The 19,207-nt window shown below is 37.1% G+C and overlaps 1 long non-coding RNA gene across 2 annotated transcripts; it reads left to right on the top strand.

Moving 5' to 3' along the window:
• The first annotated feature begins 10,140 nt into the window (after nucleotides 1-10,140).
• LOC141606099 (uncharacterized) lies at nucleotides 10,141-13,388 on the top strand. 2 transcript variants are annotated; one of them, XR_012526572.1, is made up of 4 exons: nucleotides 10,141-10,322; nucleotides 10,422-10,489; nucleotides 11,569-11,655; nucleotides 13,088-13,388. It is a non-coding gene; the product is annotated as an uncharacterized LOC141606099 (long non-coding RNA). The 2 variants fall into 2 exon arrangements; XR_012526573.1 differs by lacking the exon at nucleotides 10,422-10,489 and having other exon boundaries at nucleotides 10,142-10,322.
• The last annotated feature ends 5,819 nt before the right edge of the window (nucleotides 13,389-19,207 follow it).

Below are 19,207 nucleotides of genomic sequence, written 5' to 3'. Positions count from 1 at the left end.
TTTTTTTGAGTTCTATAGAGTTTATAAATTACATTTTAGTTTTATGACTTCAAAAATCAAAATTTTCTGAGCTTATATGTAATTCTTTTGAGTTATAATGTAACTTTTTGAGATTAATGTTTAAGTAAATGAACTCAAAAACTTTATGATAAAATTCAAAATCTTAAAATTAAAACTCAAAAACTTTAAGTTAATGCTCAAAAACTATATCATCTGATGTACTACATCAGATGTATAATCCACTTACTGTAGTCCTATGTATAAAATGGTCCTACACAATAATTTTTATTTGAAAAATTGCTTTATTTCATCATAGGAGAGCATATAACTAATATAAGCCAATGGCTTTTAAGAATATGCCAATTGAAAATTTGTATAAATTTTATAACACTGAGAAAAATACACATAAACTCAGTTATATATGAGTCTGATATACTCTCTCTCATCCATACCAAAGGTAACACTTATTTTTTTGCACTATTTATAGTCGGATGTAATCTTTGATATTATTCTTAATCTATAAAACAAAATATAGTCCCCAAACTATATTTATAGTCCCCAAACATAAACAAAATATCGTTCTAATTCCAAAGAAGAAGGCGTCGGACAAATTTCGTGACTTTAGGCCAATAAGCTTGTGCAATGTGGCTTATAAATTGGTGTCCAAAGTTCTTACCAATCGACTCAAGCTCTTTCTAGGGGATATTATTTCAGAAAACCAAAGTGCCTTTACGTCGGGCCGGTTGATCTCAGATAATATTTTGGTTGCGTTTGAAATGTTCCATCACATGAAAAACAATAGAATGGCCGAGGGACATATGGCTATAAAATTGGATATGGCGAACGCTTATGATAGAGTGGAATGGGTTTTCTTGAGACGGATTTTAGTGACTATGGGTTTTGATCAAGTGTGGATACAGCGGGTGATCACTACTACAAATCCAGGCAACTACAACGGCCCTTTAACAACGCTTATTCACGAAAATCACCATAAGACGTTGTAGAACGGATGGCGCGAATTTTACTAAACTTAATTACAACGGTTATGTGTTGTGAACCGTTGTTATTGGTTTTAACAACGGGTCAAAATTGCACAACCGTTGTTAATATAAAAACTAATAACAACAGTTTACTCTGTAATACATTTTAACCGTTGTTAATAATTTGGCGCAAAATTAGTGAAAAGTAATTACAACGGTTATGTTAGAACCCGTTGTTATTAGGTTTTAACAACGGTTGTAGACTCAATAACCGTTGTTATTAAAGTTATGAAGATCTAAAGAACAACAGATTGCTTTATTCTGCTATATGCTACAAAACACAAACACAAGCTAATACTGCTACACAAATATCATCCTCCATTCCTCCTTGATCGTCTCTCTCTGTCTTCATCTCCGTCACTGTTGTCACCGTCTTCTCTCCCTCATCGTGTTTATCAATCAGGTATATATGTTTCTTAGCTTATTAACTATTTCTTATTAAGATTTTCAAGCTATATATAGATATAGGATTGTTCAATTTCCTGGCCTATGAATGTCGATTATTTTTGAATTTGTGAATTTGTTGGGTTATTATCTAATTTGTTGATAATTTAGCTTAATTGATTTCCTGAATTTCGTTTATTTGTTTGCCTATTATTGGATTTTCTGAATTAGTTGCCTATATATTACGAATGTAGAAAAATGACTCGAACTTGGATGATTGCTGCAAATATGAGTGACCCCAACTATAAGGATGGTTTAGCTGAATTTTATGAAGCCGTTTCGAACAATTTGAAAGGTTCTTCTAGTATTCCATGTCCTTGTGAAAGATGTGGTAATATTAGGTATATGGCTTTTCCGGACGTTAAAATACACCTAGAAAAGTGGAGATTTAGTCGATCCTATACACGTTGGATTTTTTATGGAGAACCATTAGAGGACGAGAATAGCTTTGAAGAAGATGATGTTGAGGTATACAAAAGGCTAACTGATGATCCTGAGTTTGCCAAGTTTTTTGAGTTGGAAGCAGAGAAGTTGAATGTTGGGTCTATGGATAATGAAGAGAATGATGATGAGTCGAATGCTGTTGAAGATGTAGGTGATGACACTATTAATTAGGATGACCTTAACAACATGTATGAGAAGTTGTGTGAGTCTGAAGCACCTCTGTATCCTGGTTGTAAGTTCACAAAAATGTCGGCTGTGGTGAAGTTGTATAATATCAAGGGAGAAAATGGGGTGATTGACACGTGTTTCACTAGTTTTTTAGCCTTGATAAAGGAGTTGCTTCCAGATGGTAATGTTCTACCTGTTAAGACATATGAGGCTAAAAAACTAATAAGAGGAGTGGGTATGAAATATGAGAAAATACATGCATGTCCAAATGATTGCATATTGTATCGGAAACTATATCAAAACTTAACCAATTGCCCTAAATGTTTGGAGTGGCGTTATAAGGATAAGGAAGGGATCCCGGCTAAGGTGTTGTGGTATTTTACAGTGATACCAAGATTCATAAAGATTTATGCGAATCCCGATGATTCAAAAATGTTAACTTGGCATGAAATTGGAAGAATAAATGATGGAAAGCTAAGACACCCGACAGATGATATGCAATGGAAATCGTTCGACGCTAAGTATCCCGAGTTCGGCAATGAACCTATAAACTTACGTCTAGCGCTGTCCACTGATGGAATGAACCCACACGGAAACATGAGTAGCCAACATAGTACTTGGCCAGTAGTGTTGGCTATTTATAACTTACCTCCATATGTGTGCATGAAAAGAAAGTATTTGATTTTGTCGTTGTTAATTTCCGGCCCTAAACAACCTGGAAATGATATAGATGTCTATTTGGAACCTCTTCTAGATGATTTGCGAATGTTGTGGGATAGAAGTATTTGATGCATATAAGAACGAAACTTTCAATTTGAGAGCGATGTTATTGTGTACAATATCTGACTATCCGGCTTATGGCGACCTTTCTGGGCACACAGTTCATGGGAAAGAGGCTTGTCCATTGTGTGGGGAGGATATCGAGTCTGAATACTTGAAGTCTTCTCGTAAGTATGTGTATATGGAAAATAGGAGGTTCTTGTATCATGACCATTGTTATCGCAAGATGTAGAAAGCATTCAATGGAAGACAAGAACTTCGTCAACCTCCTAGAATTTTGAGTGGGCATGAAGTTTATCAGAAAGTAAAGCATATTGAGATAGATTATGGGAAGAAGAGTGGCTCTAAATTGTCTACTCGTGGGTATAAGAAAAGATCCATATTTTTTTGATAAACTTCCATATTGGCCTGACCTGGAGGTCATGCATTGCCTCGATTTCATGCACATTGAGAAAAATGTCTGTGATAATATTATCAATACCCTTCTGAATGTTCCCGGTAAAACAAAGGATAACGCCGCAGCTAGGGAAGATATGAAAATGATGGGTATTAGGCTAGAGTTGGCACCACAGAAAAGAGGTAACCGTACATTTTTACCGCCATCAGCTTATACCCTTTCACGGAATGAGAAAAAAGAGTTATGTGCATGCTTGAATGGAATTAAAGTGCCACATGGTTATTCGTCGAACATCAAAAGCCTAGTGTCGATGCAAGACCTAAAACTCACCGGGTTAAAGTCACATGATTGTCACACTTTGATGCAACAATTACAACCTGTGGCTATTCGTTCCATTTTACCTGAAAAGGTAAGATATGCTCTAACTAGATTCTGTCTCTTCTTCCAGTCCATATGCGAGAAAGTCATCGATCCCGATGACGTAGATTCATTGCAGGACCTCGTTGTAACCTCTCTTTGTCAGTTGGAAATGTATTTTCCACCCTCTTTCTTCACTATCATGATTCATCTGACCACTCACTTGGTTATGGAGATTTTGTACCTTGGGCCCGTGTACTTGAGATACCAGTATCCTTTCGAAAGATTGATGAAAAACAAGGACTATACATCTAATCGGTATCGTCCGGAAGGTTGTATTGCTGAACGCGCTATTTTAGACGAAGCTCTTTCACATTGTTACGCTCATCTCTCCCCTGAGGAGTTGATTGGCGTTCCTAAGAATCGTCATAGTGACTGGATGACCGGAAAAGGTATTAGGGGCCGGGTTGAAAAAATTGTGACACGTGACATGTTGCATTTAGCACATACGTATGTGCTAAACAACGAAGATGAGGTGCAACCTTATATTCAACAACACAAAGATGAGCTCAAATACGATCACCCAAACAAGACCGAGAAGTGGATTGCAAACGAGCATACGAAGACGTTTGGAGAGTGGTTTAGGAATATTGTCTTAGAGTGTACGAATCAAACTGGTGATGACATCTCTCCTAGGTTATTACGTCTTGGTTTAGGTCCAAATGCCAGGGTCACCTTTTACAACAGTTTTGCCATTAATAGATATACTTTTTACACCCGCGAGCAAGATGAGTTGAGCACAATGCAAAATAGTGGTGTGAGTTCTGAATTTCAGGCAATGCACTTTCCTACTTCAAAACATAAAAAGCCTATTTGGGGAAAATGCCTTTATTATGATGTTATTCAAGAAATATTGGTATTAGATTACATTGATTTCACAATGCCTTTGTTTCGATGTAACTGGGTTGATAACAACATCCATTGTGTCCGAAAGGATAAGATGGGATTAACGTTGGTCAACCTGGGTAAGGTTGGCAATAATAAGGATGATCCTTTTATAATGGCATCCCAATCTAAACAAGTGTTCTATGTCACCGATTCTATGGATAAGAAGTGGTCTGTTGTACTGTCTATAAGGAGTAGAAGGAGTAGTCCATCCGATAATGTTGATGATGATCAGGATGTCGTTTTTGAGGGAATGGATCACTCTACCATTGTATCTTATTTCAACGATGCTGATACTGATCATGACGACACTGAAAGCATCTATATGCGTGATGACCATGGTGAAGGTATTTGGGTTAACGAAGAAACTATGACATCTAAGAAACGTCCCCGATCCTGAGATGGTCTATAATGTAAGTTATTACACTACAACGAAAACGCGGGAAACTGACGGAAAAATTAAGCCCATACTGACGGCCTTTCCGTCGGTATTTCAATTTCCTGACGGAAATTCCGTCAGGAATCAGGGTCAGCTTATTTCGTCAGTAAAAAACCTGTCCTGACGGAATTTCCGTCAGTCTTTCAAAATACTGACGGATCTGTGACGGAAAATCCGTCTTTATTTTCAGCCCAAAAGTGACGGAATTTCCGTCAGTTTTTGAAAATTACCGACGAAAATTCCGTCGGAGGGTCATGACACGTGGATTTTCTGTGATTCCAGTAAAAAATGGGGATGTTAGCTAGTGACGGAATTTCCGTCAGAAATTTTAAAAAACTGACGGAATTTCCGTCAGTTCCAGGACACGTGGCATTTTTGTGTTAATTCTGGAAAAATGAAGGTGAAGAGCAGTGACGGAAATTCCGTCAGTTTTTTTACATTACTGACGGAAATTCCGTCGGTGGTATTAAAAAACAGGCATGGAAACAGCAGCCGGCTGACCAGCCACGATGCGTTTTTTGCATCGTTTCAAATACAGCCTGCTGCCCAATATAAACAAAACCTGCAAAACACATCCAATCGTCGACCGCCAAGCGGGAATCCATTTTCACGTCGACCGCTAATGCGGGAATCAATAAACAACAAAAGAGAAGGGGACGCAAATTGTTTTACATAAAAACATTGTCAAATTTGTACATTGTCTTACAAATTAAACACGAAAGAGAATTGTCTTACCATGTCTTTCATACTCCCTACTAGACGACAATACTAACTAAACTAAAGTTCTAACCTAAAGGCTCTAACCGAAAGGCTCTAACTTAAAGACTCTAAGTTATTATAGGCTCAATAAAACTACCACCAGTACCTCCAAACCCGTCATCACCACCCCCAAAGTCATCCCGTCTATGTGGAGTAAATTGTGAACACGTGTTTGGGGGTTGAGATGCTTGCATATCAGCCCAAGCCTTTCTCATTGCCGCCATTTCTTCAGCCTGTTCACGAACCTGTCTTTCAAGAGCAACTCGTGCGGCTCGCTCATCATTCATTTGGGTGGAAAGCTGTGAAATCATGCTAGGAGCATAAGACAAAGACCGTCGGCCAGCTTTGTTAGGAGGAAGATCATACCATATTTGGGCCCCTGTATCTCCGGTCCCAAACATCCGGTTCTTCTCGTCAAAGCCTCCTACAGCCTTGTAGTAGGCCTGAATCTCGTCGGGAGACTGTCCAGGTGGAAATGGCTGACTTATCTCCGCTTGGAAATCACGCTGAAAAAATAGAAAATCGTCAGAAATGATATATATATATACCTATTTTTATAAGAAAGAGATTATCGTTCTTTGTAATAAAAATAAATATTAGATTAAATACAAGAATTTACCTCAATATCAGCCGCTCGAGGGTTAACCCACTCGCCCTTCTTATTTTTCTTCGTCTTCATGAACATCTTGTGGGGGGTGGCCTCTTGACCCTGAAATTATTATGGAAACAAGTAAAATCAAGTATATATTTGTCAATCATATACTCCCTCTCATCCAAACCAAAGGTAACATGGGAGGGAGCACATGTTTTAAGAAAAATTGGAAAAAGTAAGGGTAGTATTGAAAATATAGTAGGGTCACTTGCAAATTAATTAAAGGAGGACCACAAACATAATGGCATTGTATGTAAATAATAAGGGTGTATGAGGTGTTTTTAGTAATGTTTTTTACCAAAAAGGGAATGGGTAGTTTGGTTTGGATGGTCCGAATAAGGTAAGTGTTACCTTTGGTTTGGATAGGAGGGAGTATATTAACCACTTTTTAAAAGCAATATAAACAATACTTACCAATTCCTTGAAAGCATCGGAGCAACTCTTCCGACCAAGAGTGTGGGTGCCCCAATGTTTTCCCATCTTTCCCACCCGACTTCCTATTTGCCGTGTTGATTTTCGAATGTTTGGCAAAAGTAGGATCATTTGGCCTATTGCTAAGGTTCTCCAACCAACTAGCAGGCACCCACTTTGGCGGTTTCTTGTTATATTTTAGTCCATTAATAAGAGTGGTAATCCGCCTCGTTACCCTCGCCTGCCACTCAGGAATAAGATCATACCCAGGATCGATGGATCTTACATGAGTCTGTTTCAAAAACAAGTGTGAAATTAGTTATATAAAACTTTGGAAAATTCTTATAAACTTAAGAAAATTATTATAAACTTAAGAAAATTATTATTGAAAAACATAATTACCGCAAAGTAATTCCACATCTTCTGACGCTGTGCGTTACTCGCTTCACCCCACCTAGTGAAGTACACATCTCCTGTGTTACAGATGAACGACCAAGTAACATATTTCTTGATTGGTTCGTCATCCCACCTGAAAAACACATAAATATTTGAAATTAAAACTGTAAATGTTAAGTTTTTTAAAAATTAAAAAATTAACATAAACTTACCAAAAATGATCTGGCCGAGCACGGGCCTCTGAGAGAGTCATCTGCATGTTCTCCTGTCTTGGTGTTGGAGGTTCAGGATTTTCCTCATTCTCAACCTCGTCATCCTCGCGATTCCGTTGAGATGCATTTGCCTTACTATTGCTCCCAATCATACGGCGAAAAATGTTCGGCATAATCACTGCATGTAAACAATTCAAATTGTTAATTCAAAAAAAAAATCGTTAGTTCAAAACAACCATTTCTGCAGGGTATATATAAACAATTGAAAAAAAACACCATGGAAAACAGTGAACTAATTACCACTTGCCTATTCCTTAATGCATTTTATTGGGTGAATTGAGAGGTTTCTTATAACCAAACCTTGGAAATTGAAACACACTATTGATGTTAAGCTAAAACGACATGTATAAAACAAAAAACCAAATAGCCTAGAACGACAAGTAATAAAAAACGGAGGGCAAATTTTATTGAATGTTTAATAATTGTACAATTACAACTAGTCCTCCTCACTATCACTATCACTACAAATCAAAACAGGTTCATCTTCTGAAAAAAGCACTCCTACTTTTTCCTCTGATTCCTCATTTTCATATCTAATAAGTTCTTCAACTTCATCTTCATCCCCTTCTTCTTCGACGTCTCTGTCATATTCCCCTTGACCTCTTTCCACTGTCACTTCGTATACATCTTCATCCTCTATATCTTCCAACAAAATCGGTGAAATTGAGTGATCATTCACAACCACATCTTCTTGAAAGACACTTTCTTCAATAGGAGCATCAACTTGTGATCTTGCCTTGGTTTTAAAAACCGCGGACCACTGAATACCTTGATTACCTTTCTTAATGGTTGGATAAGGAGCATAACAAACTTGATCGACTTGAAAAGCTGCCACAAATGGGTTATGTCCACGAAGTTTCTTTTTCTCGTTTACATCTACAAGTCCATAAACCTTATGGATACTAAGTCCTTGTGGGGAATTATCAAGCCAATCACATTTAAACAATATAACCCTATAAACCCTTTGCTCGGCATAATAAGAAAGTTCAATTACTTCATTTAGGGTTCCATAGTAGTCCAACCCTTGATTGAATTCACGAAACCCCATTGCTTAACGTAGACTTGAAACATCAACTCCCTCCTTATAAGCTCGAAACTTATAGCCGTTGATGGAATACCGTCTCCAAGACTTCACCATGTTACTGGGACCCAATGCTAAAGCTATTATTAGACGATCCTTCAATCTATGAACCTATGAATAAAAAAATGTTAATTAAGTTGTTATATTTTTTTCAATATCTAATAAGAAATCTAAATGTATAGTTCAATTTCAAAGAAAATGTATCATCACTTACTTGATTTCGGAACCATTTCGGAAAACTTTTCTCATGTGATGCCCAAACATCATCAGAGGATGCGACATCAGGAAAATTGATTTTGATATGTGCCTCAAATTCCCTATAAGTAGGGAAAGCATGTTTTAGTTATGTATTAATTACCTATAAATTCGATATAATTTGATAATTAAAAAACAATTGAGTAATGATGAAGTATTAACTTACTTTTCATAAGTATCTAAAAAATCTCCACAGTTCCTTAGCACATAAAAATGAGCTTCTTCATACTCTTTCTCGGTTAAGTACCTCTGTATACATTTTAGGTTGTAGTTCCCATGTCATCATTGAATAACTCAGGTAACTTAGATTTCAACTGGTCATCGGAATTTACACCAACATCTAAGTCTTTTGCTTTTGTGTCAATGTGATCTTCGAAATAAAAAGAACAGAAATTTGAAATTTCCTCTAACAAAAAAGCGTTGCATATTGAACCCTCCACCCGAGCTTTGTTGCCAATCTTTTTTTTTATATGATTAAGAAATCTCTCAAATGGATACATCCATCGATATTGAACAGGTCCTCCAACTTTCGCTTCATATGGTAGGTGAAGAGGCAAATGCTCCATGGAATTGAAAAAAGACGGGGGGAATATCTTCTCTAACTTGCATATTATCTCCGCAATGTTTGACTCTAGACGTTCCATAGAATCAACTCTAATCGTAGAAGTACACAGGTCTCTAAAAAATTGGCTTATCTCAGTTATTGCATTCCAAGGACCTGTTGTAACACCCCGTATTTTATTAAGTTGGATAAAATTCTTTTAATTGCTATTTTGAATTTAATTACATCATTTAACGATTTATATATATATGCTTAGCTAATTAATTAATTTCATCATAATTCGATACGTTAATTTTAATAATCATTAATAAGTTTATTTAAAGTTAGTTCGAATTTATTGAAGTTAGTTCGGGTTTATTTATTTAATAATTTCCGTTTCTTTACGAGTCCTTATGAAAGTTGTTTTAAGTGAAACCGAGATGGATTTTGGGAACAAAACCGTCCAATTAGCTATTTTGAGCTTATTTCACTAAATTAGCAATTTTTATTAATATCCGTTAGTTTTGTAAAAATCGCTAATAATTCCGATTCAAGCTGATATCGTATTATTTCCGTTAACTAGCTGAGTTTATTTTATTTTCACTCATTAAATTTATTTATTATTAATTTCGTTTTATTACTGAAACTTTTATTAAAAACCGATTTTATTAACTCGAAACGGTTTTAAAAACGTACGTATAATTAGAAGCTAGCAAGCTAGCTGGTGTATCATTATTATTATTAATTATTATTATCCCACGTCCCCACCCCCCTTCATTCTTCCTTTCTTTTTTTCGTTGAAATTGAATCAGCAGCAACATCAACAGTTCCTCCGTACACTATTTTCCGATCATTCAAACCTCAGATCCCGCCTCCATTCTCAACCAAATTCGATAATTTTTGTACCATTAGCTTCCTCGTCCTTCCCTCGTCCTTTTAAGGTAAGAAAGTCTCCTTTTTGTAGTGGTTTCGTCTTTCGCCGTCTTATAAAAGTGTCGTCTTTTAGCTTCTTTATTCCATTTTCTTGCCCTTTTATGAAGGATTCGAAGACCCGGGGTGAGGCTCGTGCCTTGTGGACGATTTATTCGAACAATAAGGGGCGTTTAAGGTAACACGATTCTACCGATCCTATTATTAATATTATTGTTCGGGGTTGTATGTGTATGTGCTATTATTTGTATTTTATGTGGTAAAAACGATGGTGAACGACCGTTGTATTAATTGTTATTAATTAAGATAATAGTTATATGTATTTTCTAGTGGTGAGTACGAATTGTTAATGGAACAGGGGTATGAGTAACGATATAGCGTGAGAGGCATGAAATTGTTGTTAGGATTGTGGAATACCGTAACAGTGAATGTTATTTGAGCCAAAGTGGCTTTAATTAGTGTGGGGATTTGAATTAATAATGGACACTCTTATAAGTAGATGATGAGAATAATTGATTTTGGTTAAAGATGCCGAGAAGAAAATAGATGGATTTTTGTGTTGTGTTTAAATTGTCGATTTCTTTGACTAAGACTCGTATGGTCATAATTTGGGGGAATTTTCATAATTGAATGTTCATGTGGTGTTGGTTTGAGACGGTTTTATACAAGTTTTATTTATCCATTTTGAGAAAAGTTGGTACCTTTGGATTCATGGTGAAGTGGGTGATTATGTTGGGTAATTTAATTGGGTGAATACTATCATTTTAATGCTTAAAATTTCGTCTTAAAACGGTCACAAATGAGCTTCTTTAATAGTGAAAATGGGTTTTGTCGAGCAGTTTTAGCGGGCTGTTTTGACGGGTTTCTTTATGTTAATTTGAACCAACTTCTTTGCTAACGTCTCAAGTACATGTACATGTTGGGTTTGGGTCTTTTGTTTGGGTGGTATCCGTCGTGGTTTGGCCTAGGAAACCGTCCTAAGACGGCTGGACAGTAGGGTGTAGCCTGGCCGTGGCCTACTGCAGCCTGGCCGTGGCCTGCTGTAGCCTGGCAGCAGCCTAGCAGTAGTTAGCTGTGGCCTGGCCGTGGCCTAGGCAGTGGCCTGGCCGTGGCCTGGCTAAGTTCCGAGTTTGGGCCGTATCTATAAATTGTTTTGACGCTAGTTTGGTTTATTTAAAATATAATTAAATTAATTTTCGTCTCATATTTTATATAAAGATAATTCGTTAATATCGTCCTTTCACATAATTATTTTAGGTGGCTCATATGGGGTTGAAGATGAAGAGTAATTTTGGGGTTTTAGAAGCTTTCTCAAGTTTTTACTTGTCTCTTTGCTAGCGTAAGGTAACTATTCCGAGTTACTCGACGAATTAATGTCACATTAGTAGTTGATGTTGTGTTTGTTGTTTGATAAGTGTTTAGGTGATTGATAATTACCACATGTTAGGATAGTTTATAAGTTGAAATTGTAATGATTAGGCTCAAGGTAAGTTTTATAGCAATAATTGCCTTGTTTTGATGATTGTCTTAAAATCGAGCCTTAGTCCCTTTGATCGATGCGATGTCGATTAATTGAGTGATTGGTCAGCCGCAATTTAACCCGTACCTGTCGCAGGGCTGGGGTTGCGGGTAAAAATTCGGTTGAATGATTTAGATAATCGGCCTTTTTCTTGTTTTAGGCCATTTATCAAGCTTTTGTTCACATGTATAGCTTATTGAATTTAATAGTGACTTGTATTGTAGAAATGGCCCTAGTTTCCCCTGAAGCCTTTAATATGGTTACTATTGTTAGAATTAGAAATTAGTATTGAATTCTTATTGAGGAACTGTTGGATTGTATGATGTAAATAGACATTTATATAGCCTTTCACATGATAGAATGTTAGCATTTAGGTTGGTAAGTAGGACTTTTTGCCCTCTTAAGGTTAAGTGGGTGTCTTACTTGACTTGTGTGGTGAGTCTTGTGTGGTGTGGGCTAAAGTATTCAAGCTGGGACTAGCTGTGACTAGGTCCTAGGTGAGTATTTCGGCCTTCATCATAGATAGGTCTTTATAGTCTCTGACGAGTATATGTTCACTGCTTGATAGCCTTTGTGTTCCTGACTAGTGGATTTATATCCAAGTTGGGGCATGACCTCAGGTACTAATTTTGATAGTATGGGGTCAGCTTAAGTACTAGCCAACCCTTCGGTGGTGTCCTTAGGGTACTCACTTCACTCTGTTTTAAAAAAAGTTGTGGGTCTTGGGTGCGGTGGTGTGTATCCGCATGTCTAGGTCTGCGCAGATTTTAGGCTAGGGTTGTGTTGTCTCTTGGCCATGTTTTCTTAATAGTAACCGCTGAGCCAAGATACCGGTTCGATTACCTTCCCTACCTCGTGGTATAGACTCGAGTTACAAAGTGACTATTGACCGTACTAAGAACTTATGCCTGTCTTTGATATATTGCCCTTTCTTGTATGGTGATTCTATGAATCATAGAAGGTGAGATGCAAGCCGGCTATGGTTGATAGAGTTTGGATTCCTGGATGTTAGGTGATTCACTTGATAGTGTAGTATGAGTCGGTCTAGTATTCACATGCTAGGACTATGTGTTGTTATATTGTTGTTCACATGATAAGCACGATTGTCTAGCATCTATATGCTAAGGCTATGTGTTATTCATATTCATTTTCTCATGTTTACATGTTATATTAATTATGACATTTCGTGGCTGGGAGAACTCGGAGTTACTCCCCACTGACTGTGGCTTTCGTATTTGTATAAAATGCGATTGACAGGTAGGTGATGCATATATGGGGTACACGGACGAGCTAGCGAGTAAAGTAACCCTGGAACCTAGACTGGTTTTATTTCATTGTGACTTTTTTTTATGTCACATACATTTTAGGGACATATGTCTCCCTTTTCTATTTTTGGTTTGTATCATTCTATTTTCTTATTTAGCTATGACGTGTAAAGTAGTTCATTAGCATTGCAGGTTTTGGCACCCGCTTCTGGGAATGTTGGAAATGTTGTGATTGGTTTAGAAATTTTTTTTTGAAATTACAGGTTTTTGGCTAGTTGAACCAATTACAAACATATCCTACCAGTTTTTCTGTAGAATTACGTGTTTACTTTTCCGCAATAAATGAGGGTGTCACACCTGTCGGGAGCAACTCTTTCAAGGCAACGGGGAGTAGTCGTTCCATAAAGACATGACAATCATGACTTTTCATGGAATGTAACACCATCTTTTTATGGTCAACACACCGACTCAAATCTGAAACATAACCATCCGGGAATTTTAAGTTAGCAACCCAGTCATATAGAGCCTTTTTCTCCGCGTTTGATAAAACAAACCTAGATGATGTGGTCCGTTTATAGCAAAGTTCATTAAAGTCTTCTTTACCCTTAGTGTCAAATTTAGTTTTACCTGGTACATCCATGATGGTGTTGATAGTCGTTCAAAAAAAATTTTCTCAATGTGCATAACATCCAAGTTGTGTCGAATCAGCAACGTTTTCCAATAGGGAAGTTTCCAGAATATGCTTTGTTTCCACCAACCTTCATTCTGATCTTTCAATCTTTTCAATTCTTTATCAGAAGCATCAACTATTTTAGGCAAGTCTTTTACGGATTCCCACACTTCATCACCCGTTAGTTTCGATGCGGCTATGCGATTCTCAGTTTTTCTGTTTTTAAGAAAATGCTTACAATTGTCGCGGAAAGGATGATCAGGTGTTAAGAACTCACGGTGACAATCAAACCAACAAACCTTTTTGCTATTTTTAAGCCAAAAAGATCTATGATCATTTTCTGGACAATAAGGACATGCACGATATCCACTTGTGGACCAACCAGAAAGCATGCCATATGCCGGGAAATCGTTGATCGTCCACATTAATGCAGCCTTTAATTGAAAATTTTGTTTCTTAGAGACACCATAGGTGTCCACGCCGGTTTCCCAAAGTTGTTTCAACTCTTTGATCAACGGTTGGAGGAAAACATCTAAATTTGACTTCGGGTTCTTAGGACCGGAACTAGTACAGATAAGAACATAAATTGTCTCTTCATGCATAACCAAGGAGGTAAGTTGTACGGAGTCACAATCACGGGCCAACAAGAGTATTTCGTCCCAAACTGCCCAAAAGGTTGAAATCCATCTGTACACAAACCTAGCCTAACATTCCGGGGTTCACTTGCAAAATCTGAATGCTCTCTATCGAAATGCTTCCACGCTTCTCCATCACTTGGATGTGTCATTGTCCCCCTTTCTCTTAATCGAGAGTTTTTGTAGTGCCAACTCATCTCACCTGCTATGTGCTTGGTTGCATATAGTCGTTGTAACCTTGGCGCAAGCGGGAAATAAGTTATTGGTTTACATGGAATTCGCCTCCCACTTGAATTCTTTTTACCTTTATACCGAGATGCACGACACTTTGTACATTCTTCAAGATTAGAATTTTGCTCCCGGAAAAGCATGCATCCATTGATACATGCATCAATCTTTTCATGGGGAAGTTGGAGTCCCTTCGAACTTTTAATCTCATTAAAATTGCGCGCCATTTGATTACCTTTGGAATTATGTCACCAACGAACGACACAAAACCATTAGCGCATCTAAGAGATATGTTGTTCTCACATTTGAGTGATAACAATCTAGCAGCTGCTTGCAACAAACTCATATCACTTCCCTCAAACACCGGTTGTTCAGCTTGCTCTAACATTTTAAAGAACGAAGAAACTTGGGGGTTCGGGGTTTCATAACGCACTTCTTCATCGTTAAGGTCATCAGGATTAAGTCGATCCTCCAAAATTTGGTCAACAGTATCATGCAATGCATTTTCCACGAACTCACGGTAAGGATTCTCACTAGCATTTGTACTAGGTAGTTTCTCACCGTGATACGTCCATACATAATAATTATCGGCGAAACCATACGACCAAAGATGAATTTGAACATCTGCTTTCCTTTTAAAACCTAGGTTTTTGCATTTCTTACACGGACACCTCATTTCACCTAAATTCTTGTACTCACTACTTCCATCCGCGAATTTAATAAACTCTTTCACCCCCTCTGCATATGCTTTCTTGGGTTTCTTTTTTTCGTCTAATCTTTCATACATCCACTGCCGTTCTAATCTTTTCATGTTATTATATATCTACACATTTATATATGTCATTAAAAAAGATAATAACCTAACAACAATCAAAATCAAGCATAATAAACAATAATTTAACATTTTAACCAATATAAATATTGTATTTCTTTGAATTGGGTCCTTATCACTCCAACCTAAACCCATCAATGTACGTTTTAAGTCACTAGCAAACATGTACTTGTGATTTATTAATGAGAAAAAAAATTCGGCAGCAATTCCCATTCGTTCTCCAAATACACAATATAGAATAAATAATTACTCTACATATGCATTTAGAGAACATTAAAGAAATTGTCACCAAACTCTTTTCTCATTAACAAATCACAAGCACATGTTTACTACTTAAGTGACTTAAAACGTACAAAAGACGATCCAACGGGGACTATTCAAAAATTACTCCTAGTGAGTAATTTTTGAACGGTACTAGGTCAATATGAACAATAATTTTAACAATATTAAAAACAAAACATACAACAATGACTACTTTTTCAATTAACATAAACTAACATGATTTACTTTTCATTTTACATATCTAGTCTAATTCATATCTATTCTAATTAACATTTAACAATAATCTAATTTTTAACAATAAAATTAAATATCTATCTTAAGTCAACATGCATACATTAAAAAAAAAATTATAACTAATAATCTAAATTAACAACATACATTAACAACATACATCCGTCACAACATTGGCTTCTATCCTAAGTCAACATGCATCAACACCAACCCTTTTTCAACAACAATTAAAACAATAACTAATAATCTAAATTAATTAAACTAATTAAAAAAATTAAAAGGAGTAATACCTAATTAACTTGAAAAAAAAAATGAAAAAGAAAGGCGTTGGCGGCATTCTTTGTGCGCGGAGGCGGCGACTGGCGGAGGCGGCGGCCTACTATTAACAAAAAAAAAAAAGATAAATAAGAAAAGGAGAAGGAAAAGGATGAAGGAGAAGGAAAAAGATAAAGGAAATAGAAAAAAAAGATAAAGTTAATTACCTTATAGTGATGGCGACGGCGTGGTGGTGTTGGTGGTGGTGGTGGTGGCGCCGGAAGTGGAGGAGGGTGGTGGTGGTGTCGGGTTTTAAGGAGGTTAGGAGGGTTGACGATTTTTAATTGATTTGGGGGAAATTTGGTAAAGTGAGGGGAAAGTGTTCCCGTGTCTTAGTTTATAAGGGCATCTGACGGATTTTCTGTCAGTAAAATAAGAATACTGACGGAAATTCCGTCAGTATTCTTATTTTACTCACGGAAAATCCGTCAGATGCCCACTTTATATACCAATAATTCAAGTGACAGTACACGTCACAATTATTGGCCCACTGACGGAATATCCGTCAGTTTTTTCAAAATCCTGACGGAAATTCCGTCAGTGGGCCAATTATTGTGACAGCCTGTCATCAACACATAATTCAAATATCTTGGCCCACTGACGGAAATTCCGTTAGTATTTTGTAAAAACTGACGGATATTCCGTCAGTGGGCTAAAATGATTTCTAGCTGTACTGCAATTTAACGTGTGAAGCCCACTGACGGATATTCCGTCACGATTAAGGGATTGCTGACGGAAAATCCGTCACAGATTTTTTGGCGCCTTTGACTTGGTCAACGCGCCAATAGACACTGACGGGATATCCGTCAGGAAACGTTACTGACGGAATTTCCGTCACACATCCGTCAGTAACCCGTTTTTTCTGACGGCCTCTTTTTTCCGTCGGTAGGGCCGTCAGTAACCCGCGTTTTTCTTGTAGTGTTAGCTTTTATTTTTATTTTTATTTTTTAAATATATATATCTTCCTTTTAGTTTTTTTTTAAAATAACTATCTCCACTGAACAAATTTGTATTTAGGAACTGCATATTTAATACAAACGTAAAGCACTGATACTCTCGACGCTACTTATACAACAGTACTGGAAATCTTACAAGACCACAGGGTTACACATTACTTTTATTTAAGTTGCCTTTTCATACAGGCCCACGACACTGCTTATGATAGGCGGATATAGACACACACAGTTTGACACTCAAAAAATAACGCACGACGTTGCTTGGAAGTTTCAGCCACAGACACGGACACATTTTGTAGGGGGTTTTAGGGGTACATTGCTTGGAAAACAGCCACAACCTGGTTGTAGGCATGGACGCTTTCTGGCCTGGCCAAATGCTGCCCATCAAAGATGGTCGCATACGGCACTTGGACATAGTCCACGGTATTCTTCAGAAGCTCGACATCTGAGTCTGTGGCTACCCAGAGGTATGGTTCGAGTGTTGATCTATTCGGAGCATTCCAGTCGTTCCTTCCATGGCCTCTGAGTTGAAACATCATGTCAAGCTTAAATGCGATTTCGCATGTGCGGTGATGTTCCAAACCGAATGAGTAGACTCCTTTGAATCCCCATGGCCCCCATTGTGGCTTAATTTTCTCGACCGAGTATCCCAGCTCAATAAGCTTATTCCTCAAAGGATTAAAGCTTTTGGCAGCAAATTTTCCATTGTCTATATCCATGTGGCCTGGGGCATTCATCAGGACACAGTGATATGGACGACCAACATTTTGAGTCATTTTCAGACCAGTAATTTGATGGTTTATTTGTGAGTTGTGGGGAGCTAATGGGATGCCTCTTTTCTGAATTTATAGCAAGTTTGAGATGTGTTGCTGGAGTGTATGTATGCTGTCTTTAGCTTTTGGTAACTTTAAAAAGCCAATAGAAGCAATGGTCATTGTTAAAGATTCCCAAATTTGCATGGCATGGTAAATCCTGTAGATATGCAGTATGCATGCATGCTGGTGTTGTTGTCTTATTTTCTTGATCTTATTATTAGATATGGATGTTGTTGTTGAAATTGCTGATTAATGTTGCAGTATATAGTGCTTCTGCTATTACAGTTGTTATCTTTCTTTGTATTATTACAGTTTGGTAGTAATGCAATTCTGATAATTTAAAAAAAAGTGTTAAACAATAACAACGGTTATATTGACATTACCCGTTGTTATTACTTTCAACAACGGTTATATTGACATTACCTGTTGTTATTACTTTTAACAATGGTTATTTTGACATTACCCGTTGTTATTACTTTCAACAACGGGTGTAGTACTTCTACCCGTTGTCATTGCTTTTTTAGACATATTTCATTTTGGCGCAAATTGGGTGAAAATATATTACAACGGGTATATTTTAACCGTTGTAATAAAGTTATGACAACGGTTGACTTTTATTGACCCGTTGTTATTAACATATCACAACGGTTTTGTTTTAAGGACCCGTTGTCAATAGTTTATCTTAATAAAAAACTAATTTACAAACACATACATGTATACAGCATACCACACAAACACAGCACAAACACACACAACATCAGTTCAACCGTTGGTATCCTGAGTTTATTCTCTCTCCCCCGCTTTCTACATTCTCGTTGTCGGCCGTCGCCCAGTTTCCGACGCCCAGATTCCGTTGCCTTCCCTTATCATCCTGCTCGTTCTCTTTATCATCATCATCATCATCATCAGGTATGTTCAATTTTGTGTTTCTTCATTAGGGTTTTAAGATCATCTTTTTTCTTTTTCATCTGTTTGTTTTTCGTCTGCTTTGTTATCTTTATCATCCCGCATCATCTACTTCATTCCTCTTATTAGGGTTTTAGGATTTTAGAAGCTCAAACTGTTGTTTTAAATTTTCATTCCTCTTTAGGGTTTTAGATAATACTCTGCATGTCGTTGTTGTTCATTTCCTATTTCATTCATATTTA

This window comes from Silene latifolia, chromosome 10 (genome assembly GCF_048544455.1).
Source record: "Silene latifolia isolate original U9 population chromosome 10, ASM4854445v1, whole genome shotgun sequence".
In the NCBI taxonomy this organism is placed as follows: Eukaryota; Viridiplantae; Streptophyta; class Magnoliopsida; order Caryophyllales; family Caryophyllaceae; genus Silene; species Silene latifolia.
Note: the sequence above shows the minus strand (reverse complement) of the source record. Positions and strands in the feature narration are given on the sequence as shown.